Source organism: Lygodium microphyllum, chromosome 7 (assembly GCF_053477565.2).
Source record: "Lygodium microphyllum isolate KBCC chromosome 7, Lygodium_microphyllum_v1.1.10, whole genome shotgun sequence".
In the NCBI taxonomy this organism is placed as follows: Eukaryota; Viridiplantae; Streptophyta; class Polypodiopsida; order Schizaeales; family Lygodiaceae; genus Lygodium; species Lygodium microphyllum.
Genome location: NC_141141.1, coordinates 165858184 through 165865683, shown reverse-complemented (window position 1 = coordinate 165865683; position 7500 = coordinate 165858184).

Genomic DNA, 7500 nt, shown 5'->3' with positions numbered 1-7500 from the left:
CCCACGACGCCCCCCGCACCCCACCTCAGAAAACCCCGCTCCCTCCACACCACCCCACAAGGCCTTCGAAAACCCCACTCGACCCACCCCACCCCGTGTCACCCCCCCTCCCCCACGACCCGGCACACCCCCCCACCCCATGGCACCCCCCCACGACCCCCCCCGCACCCCACCTCGAAAAACCCCGCTCCATCCACACCACCCCACGACGCCTCCCGAAACCCCGCTCGACCCACCCCACCCCACGTCACCCCCCCACAACACGGCACACCCCCCCACCCCACCGCACCCCCCATGACGCGGCGCATCCCCCCTCCCCCCACCCCACCTCGAAAAACCCCGCTCCATCCACAGCACCCCACCACGCCTACAAAAACCCCGCTCGACCCACCCCACCCCGCGTCACCCCCCACGACACGGCACACCCCCCCACCCCACCGCACCCCCCCACGATGCCCCCCCGCACCCCACCTCGAAAAACCCCGCTCCATCCACACCACCCCACGACGCCTCCCAAAACCCCGCTCGACCCACCCCACCCCGCGTCACCCCCCCACGACATGGCACACCCCCCCCACCCCACCGCACCCCCCACGATGCGGCGCATCCCCCCCTCCCCCCACCCCACCTCGAAAAACCCCGCTCCATCCACACCACCCCACCACGCCTACAAAAACCCCGCTCGACCCACCCCACCCCGCGTCACCCCCCACGACGCGGCACACCCCCCCACCCCACCGCACCCCCCCACGATGCCCCCCCGCACCCCACCTCGAAAAACCCCGCTCCCTCCACACCGCGCGGCGACATGGTGTGGTGTGTATTGAGGGGGGAAGGGGAAGGGGCCGAATTTTGGAGGGGGGCGCGTCGTGACATGGTCATGGGGGGGGGGGGAGGTGGGGGGGCAGCGCGTCGTGTCATGTCATGGGGCGGGGGGAGGGTGGGGTGGTGATGGCATGGGGGGGGGGGGGGGGGGGGCGGCATGTCGCGACATGGTGTGGTGAGTGTTGAGGGGGAAAGGGGGACGGCGGGCCAAATTTTGGAGGGGGGGATGTGATGTTATGATGGGGAGGGGGAGGGGGGCGCGTCGCATCGTGTCGTGTCCTGTCATCCGTGGGGGGCGGGGGGGGGGAGAGCGTCGCGTCGTGTCATGTCATGGGGTGGGGGGGGGCGTCGCGACATGTTGTGGTGTGTGTTGAGGGGGGAAGGGGGGGCGGCCGAATTTTGGAGGTGGGGGGGAGGGCGCGTCGCAACATGGTGTGGTGTGCGTTGGGGGGGCGTCATGGTGGGTGGGTGTGTGTGTTAAGGGGAGGGGGGCACGTCGCGTCGTGTCATGTCATGGGGCGGGGGGGGCGTCGCGACATGGTGTGGTGTGTGTTGAGGGGGAAGGGGGGGGAGACCGAATTTTGGAGGTGGGGGGAGGGTGCGTCGCGACATGGTGTGGTGTGTGTTGGGGGGGGAGCGTCATCGTGGGTGGGTGTGTGTGTTAAGGGGAGGCGGGCACGTCGCGTCGTGTCATGTCATGGGGGGGCAAGGATATCATGGGGGGCGTCGCGTCGTGTCGTGTCATGGGTGGGGGGTGGGGTGGGGATGTCATGGGGAGGGGGGGCGACACATCGCGACATGGTGTGGTGTGTGTTGAGGGGGGAAGGGGGGGCGCGTCGCGACATGGTGTGATGTGTGTTGAGGGGGAAGGGGGAGGGGCCGAATTTTGGAGGGGGGCGCGTCGCGTTGTATTGTGTCATGGGGGGAGGGGGGGTGGGGTGGGGATGTCATGGGGAGGGGGGGGGCGGCATGTCGCGACATGGTGTGGTGTGTGTTGAGGGGGGAAGGGAGAGGGGCCGAATTTTGGAGGGGGGGATATCATGTTATGTTGGGGAGGGGGAGGGGGGCATGTTGCGTCGTGTCATGTTGTGTCATCCGTGGGGGGCGGGGCAGTGGGGGGCGTCGCGACATGTTGTGGTATGTGTTGAGGGGGGAAGGGGGGGGCGAATTTTGGAGGTGGGGGGGAGGGCACATCGCGACATGGTGTGGTGTGTGTTGGGGAGGGGGCGTCATGGTGGGTGGGTGTGTGTGTTAACGGGAGGGGAGCACGTCGCATCGTGTCATATCATGGGGCGGGGGGGCGTCGCGACATGGGGTGGTGTGTGTTGAGGGGGCGTCGTATCATGTCATGGGGTGGGGGGGTGGGGTGGGGATGTCATGGGGGGGGTGGGCGGCGCGTCGCGACATGGTGTGGTGTGTGTTGAGCCTGGGGAAGGGGGAGGGGCCGAATTTTGGAGAGGGGGGATATCATGTTATGTTGGGGATGGGGAGGGCAGCGTGTCGCGTCGTATCATGTCGTGTCATCCGCGGGGGGTGGGGGAGGGGGGGCATCACGTTGTGTCATGTCATGGGGCGAGGGGAAGGGGGGCATCGCGACATGTTGTGGTGTGTGTTGAGGGGGGAAGGGGGGGGACGAATTTTGGCGGTGGGGGGAGGGCGTGTCGCGACATGGTGTGGTGTGTGTTGGGGGGGGGCGTCATGGTGGGTGGGTGTGTGTGTTAAGGGGAGGGGGCACGTCGCATCGTGTCATGTCATGGGGGGGCGGGGATGTCATTGGGGGGGGCGGCGCGTCGCGTCGTGTAGTGTCATGGGGGGTGGAGGCGTCGTGACATGGTGTGGTATGTGTTGGGGGGGGGCGTCATGGTGGGTGGGTGTGTGTGTTAAGGGGAGGGGAGCACGTCCCGTAGTGTCATGTTGAGGGGGGAATGGGGGGGGTCGAATTTTGGAGGTGGGGGGGAGGGTGCGTCACGACATGGTGTGGTGTGTGTTGGGGGGGGCGTCGCGTCGTGTCGTGTCATGGGGGGGGCATCGCGACATGCTGTGGTGTGTGTTGAGGGGGGAAGGGGGGGGGCGAATTTTGGAGGTGGGGGGAAGGGCGCGTCGCGACATGGTGTGGTGTGTGTTGGGGGGGCGTCGCATCGTGTCCTGTCATGGGGGGGGCGTCGCGACATGCTGTGGTGTGTGTTGAGGGGGGAAGGGGGGGCTGAATTTTGGAGGTGGGGGGGAGGGCGTGTCATGTCATGGGGGGGGCGGGGGGCGCGTCGCGACATGGTGTGGTGTGTGTTGAGGGGGGAAAGGGGGGCGCATCGCGACATGGTGTGGTGTCATGTCATGGGGCGGGGGGAGGGGGATGGTATGGAAGGGGAGGCGCGTCGCATCGTCTCATGTCATGGGGGGTGGGGGGGATGTCATGGGGGGGGCGCGTCGCGTCGTGTCGTGTCATGGGGGGGTGGGGTGGGGATGTCATGGGGGGGGAGGGGGGGGGGCACGGGCGGCGCGTCGCGACATGGGGTGGTGTGTGTTGAGGGGGCGTCGTGTCATGTCATGGGGCGGGGGGGTGGGGTGGGGATGTCATGGGGGGGCGGCGCGTCGTGACATAGTGTGGTGTGTGTTGAGGAGGGAAGGGGGAGGGGCCGAATTTTGGAGGGGGGGATATCATGTTATGTTGGCGATGGGGAGGGGAGCCTGTCGCGTCGTGTCGTGTCGTGTCATCCGCGGGGGGCGGGGGAGGGGGTGGCGTCGTGTCGTGTCATGTCATGGGGCGGGGGGCGGGGGGGGCGTCGCATCATGTTGTGGTGTGTGTTGAGGGAGGAAGGGGGGCGAATTTTGGAGGTGGGGGGGAGGGCGCGTCGCGACATGGTGTGGTGTGTGTTGGGGGGGGCGTCATGGTGGGTGGGTGTGTGTGTTAAGGGGAGGGGAGCACGTCGCGTCGTGTCATGTCATGGGGCGGGGGGGCATCGCGACATGGTGTGGTGTGTGTTGAGGGGGAAGGGGGGGGCAAATTTTGGAGGTGGGGGGGAGGGCGCGTCACGACATGGTGTGGTGTGTGTTGGGGGGGGGCGTCATGGTGGGTGGGTGTGTGTGTTAAGGGGAGGGGGGCACGTCGCGTCGTGTCATGTCATGGGGGGGCGGGGAGGGAGGGATGCCATTGGGGGTGGGGATGTCATGGGGGGGACGCGTCGCGTCGTGTCGTGTCATGGGGGGTGGGGGGGATGTCATGGGGGGGTGTGTCGCGTCGTGTCATGTCATGGGTGGGGGGGTGGGGTGGGGATGTCATGGGGAGGGGGGGCGGCACGTCGCAACATGGTGTGGTGTGTGTTGAGGGGGGAAGGGGGGGCGCGTCGCGTCGTGTCGTGTCATGGGTGGGGGGTGGGGTGGGGATGTCATGGGGAGGGAGGGGGGGCGGCAGGTCGCGACATGGTGTGGTGTGCGTTGAGGAGGGAAGGGGGAGGGGCCAAATTTTGCAGGGGGGGCCCGTCGTGACATGGTCATGGGGGGGGTGGGGTGGGGATGTCATGGGGGGGGAGGTGGGGGGGCGTCGCGTCGTGTCATGTCATGGGGCGGGGGGGTGGGGTGGGGATGGCATGGGGGGGGGAGGGGGGGCCGCGCGTCACGACATGGTGTTGTGTGTGTTGAGGGGGGGAGGGGGACGGGCCGAATTTTGGAGGGGGGATGTCATGTTTTGTTGGGGAGGGGGAGGGGGGCGCGTCGTGTCGTGTCGTGTCATCTGTGGGGGGCGGGGAGGCGTCGCGTCGTGTCATGTCATGGGGCGGGGTAGGGGGGCGTCGCGACATGTTGTGGTGTGTGTTGAGGGGGGAAGGGGGGGCCGAATTTTGGAGGTGGGGGGGAGGGTGTGTCATGTCATGGGGGGGTGGGGATGTCATGGGGGGGGCGGGGGGGCGCATTGCAACATGGGGCGGTGTGTGTTGAGGGGGCGTCGTGTCATGTCATGGGGCGGGGGGGATGTCATGGGAGGGGGCGTGTCGCGTCGTGTCATGGGGGGGCGCGTCGTGTCGTGTTGTGTCATGGGGGGAGGCGCGTCACGTCGTGTCATGGGGGGTGGGCGGGGATGTCATGGGGGGGCGCGTCGCGTCGTGTCATGTCATGGGGGGAGGCACGTCGCGTCGCATCATGTCGTGTCATGGGGGGTGGGGGGATGTCATGGGGGGGTGCGTCGCGTCATGTCGTGTCATGGGGGGTGGGGGGATGTCATAGGGGGGGAGGGGGGTTGTCATGTTATGTTGGGGAGGGGGCGCGTCGCATCGTGTCATGGCATGGAGGGGGTGAGGGGGCGTCGCAACACCCCGCGTAACCCCCCACGACACGGCACACCCCCCGCCCCACCACACCCCCCAACGATGCGGCGCCTCCCCCCCCACCCCACCTCGAAAAACCTTGCTCCATCCACACCACCCCACCATGCCTCCAAAAACCCCGCTCGACCCACCCTGCCCCGCGTCACCCCCCCATGACACGGCACACCCCCCACCCCACCGCACCCCCCCACGACGCCCCCCCTCACCCCACCTCGGAAAACCCCGCTCCCTGCACACCACCCCACCACGCCTCCGAAAACCCCGCTCGACCCACCCCACCCCGCGTCACCCCCCCCTCCCCCACGACACGGCACACCCCCCCACCCCACCGCACCCCCCGACGATGCCCCCCCGCACCCCACCTCAAAAAACCCCGCTCCCTCCACACCACCCCACCACGCCTCCGAAAACCCCGCTCGACCCACCCCACCTCAAAAAACCCCGCTCCCTCCACACCACCCCACCACGCCTCCGAAAACCCCGCTCGACCCACCCCACCCCGCGTCACCCCCCCACCCCATTGCACCCCCCCCACGATGCCCCCCCTCACCCCACACCCCCCACCCCACCGCACCCCCCGACGACGCACCCCCGCACCCCCCCACGACGCCCCCCCCGCACCCCACCTCGAAAAACGCCGCTCGACCCACCCCACCCCGCGTCACCCCCCCCACGATGCCCCCCGCACCCCCCCACGACGCCCCCCCGCACCCCACCTCGAAAAACGCCGCTCGACCCACCCCACCCTGCGTCACCCCCCCCACAACGCCCCGCCGCACCCCACCTCGAAAAACCCCGCTCCATCCACACCACCCCACGATGCCGCTCGAAACCCTGCTCGACCCACCCCACCCAGCGTCACCCCCCCACGACACGGCACACCCCCCACCCCAGCGCACCCCCCCATGAACCCCCCCCGCACCCCACCTCGAAAAACCCCGCTCCCTCCACACCACCCCACCACGGCTCCGAAAAACCCCGCTTGACCCACCCCACCCCGCGTCACCCCCCACGACACGGCACACCCCCCACCCCACCTCACCCCCCGACGACGCCCCCCCGCACCCCCCAACGACGCCTCCCGCACCCCACCTCGAAAAACCCTGCTCCCTCCACACCACCCCCACCATGCCTCCGAAAACCCCGCTCGACCCACCCCACCCCGCATCACCCCCCCATGACAAGGCACACCCCCCCACCCCACCGCACCCCCTGACAACGCCCCCCCGCACCCCCCCACGACGCCCCCCCGCACCCCACCTCGAAAAACCCCGCTCCCTCCACACCACCCCACCACGCCTCCAAAAACCCCGCTCGACCCACCCCACCCGCGTCACCCCCCGCGACACGGCACACCCCCCCCACCCCACCGCACCCCCTCGATGCGGCGCATCCCCCCTGCACCCCACCTCGAAAAACCCCGCTCCATCCACACCACCCCACGACGCCTCCCAAAACCCCGCTCGACCCACCCCACCCCGCGTCACCCCCCCACGACACGGCACACCTCCCACCCTAGCGCACCCCCCCACGACGCCCCCCCGCACCCCACCTCGAAAAACCCCGCTCCCTCCACACCACCCCACCACGGCTCCGAAAACCCCGCTCGACCCACCCCACCCCGCGTCAACCCCCCCACGACACGGCACACCCCCCCACCCACCGCACCCCCCGACGACGCCCCCCCGCACTCCCCCACGATGCCCCCCCACACCCCACCTCGAAAAACCCCGCTCCCTCCACACCACCCCCACCACGCCTCCGAAAACCCCGCTCGACCCACCCCACCCCGCGTCACCCCCCCACGACAAGGCCCACCCCCCCACCCCACCGCACCCCCCGACGACACCCCCCCGCACCCCCCCAAGACGCCCCCCTGCACCCCACCTCGAAAAACCCCGCTCCCTCCACACCACCCCACCACGCCTCCGAAAACCCCGCTCGACCCACCCCACCCCGCGTCACCCCCCGCGACACGGCACACCCCCCTACCCCACCGCACCCCCCTCGATGCGGCGCATCTCCTCCGCACCCCACCTCGAAAAACCCCGCTCCCTCCACACCACCCCACCACGCCTCCGAAAACCCCGCTCGACCCACCCCACCCCGCGTCACCCCCCGCGACACGACACACCCCCCCACCCCACTGCACCCCCCGTCGAGGTGGTGCATCCCCCCCGCACCCCACCTCGAAAAACCCCGCTCCATCCACACCACCCCACCACGCCTCCCAAAACCCCGCTCGACCCACCCCACCCCGCGTCACCCCCCCCACCACACGGCACACCCCTCCACGCCACTGCACCCCCCCACGATGCGGCGCATGCCCCGCGCACCCCACCTCGAAAAACTCCGCTCG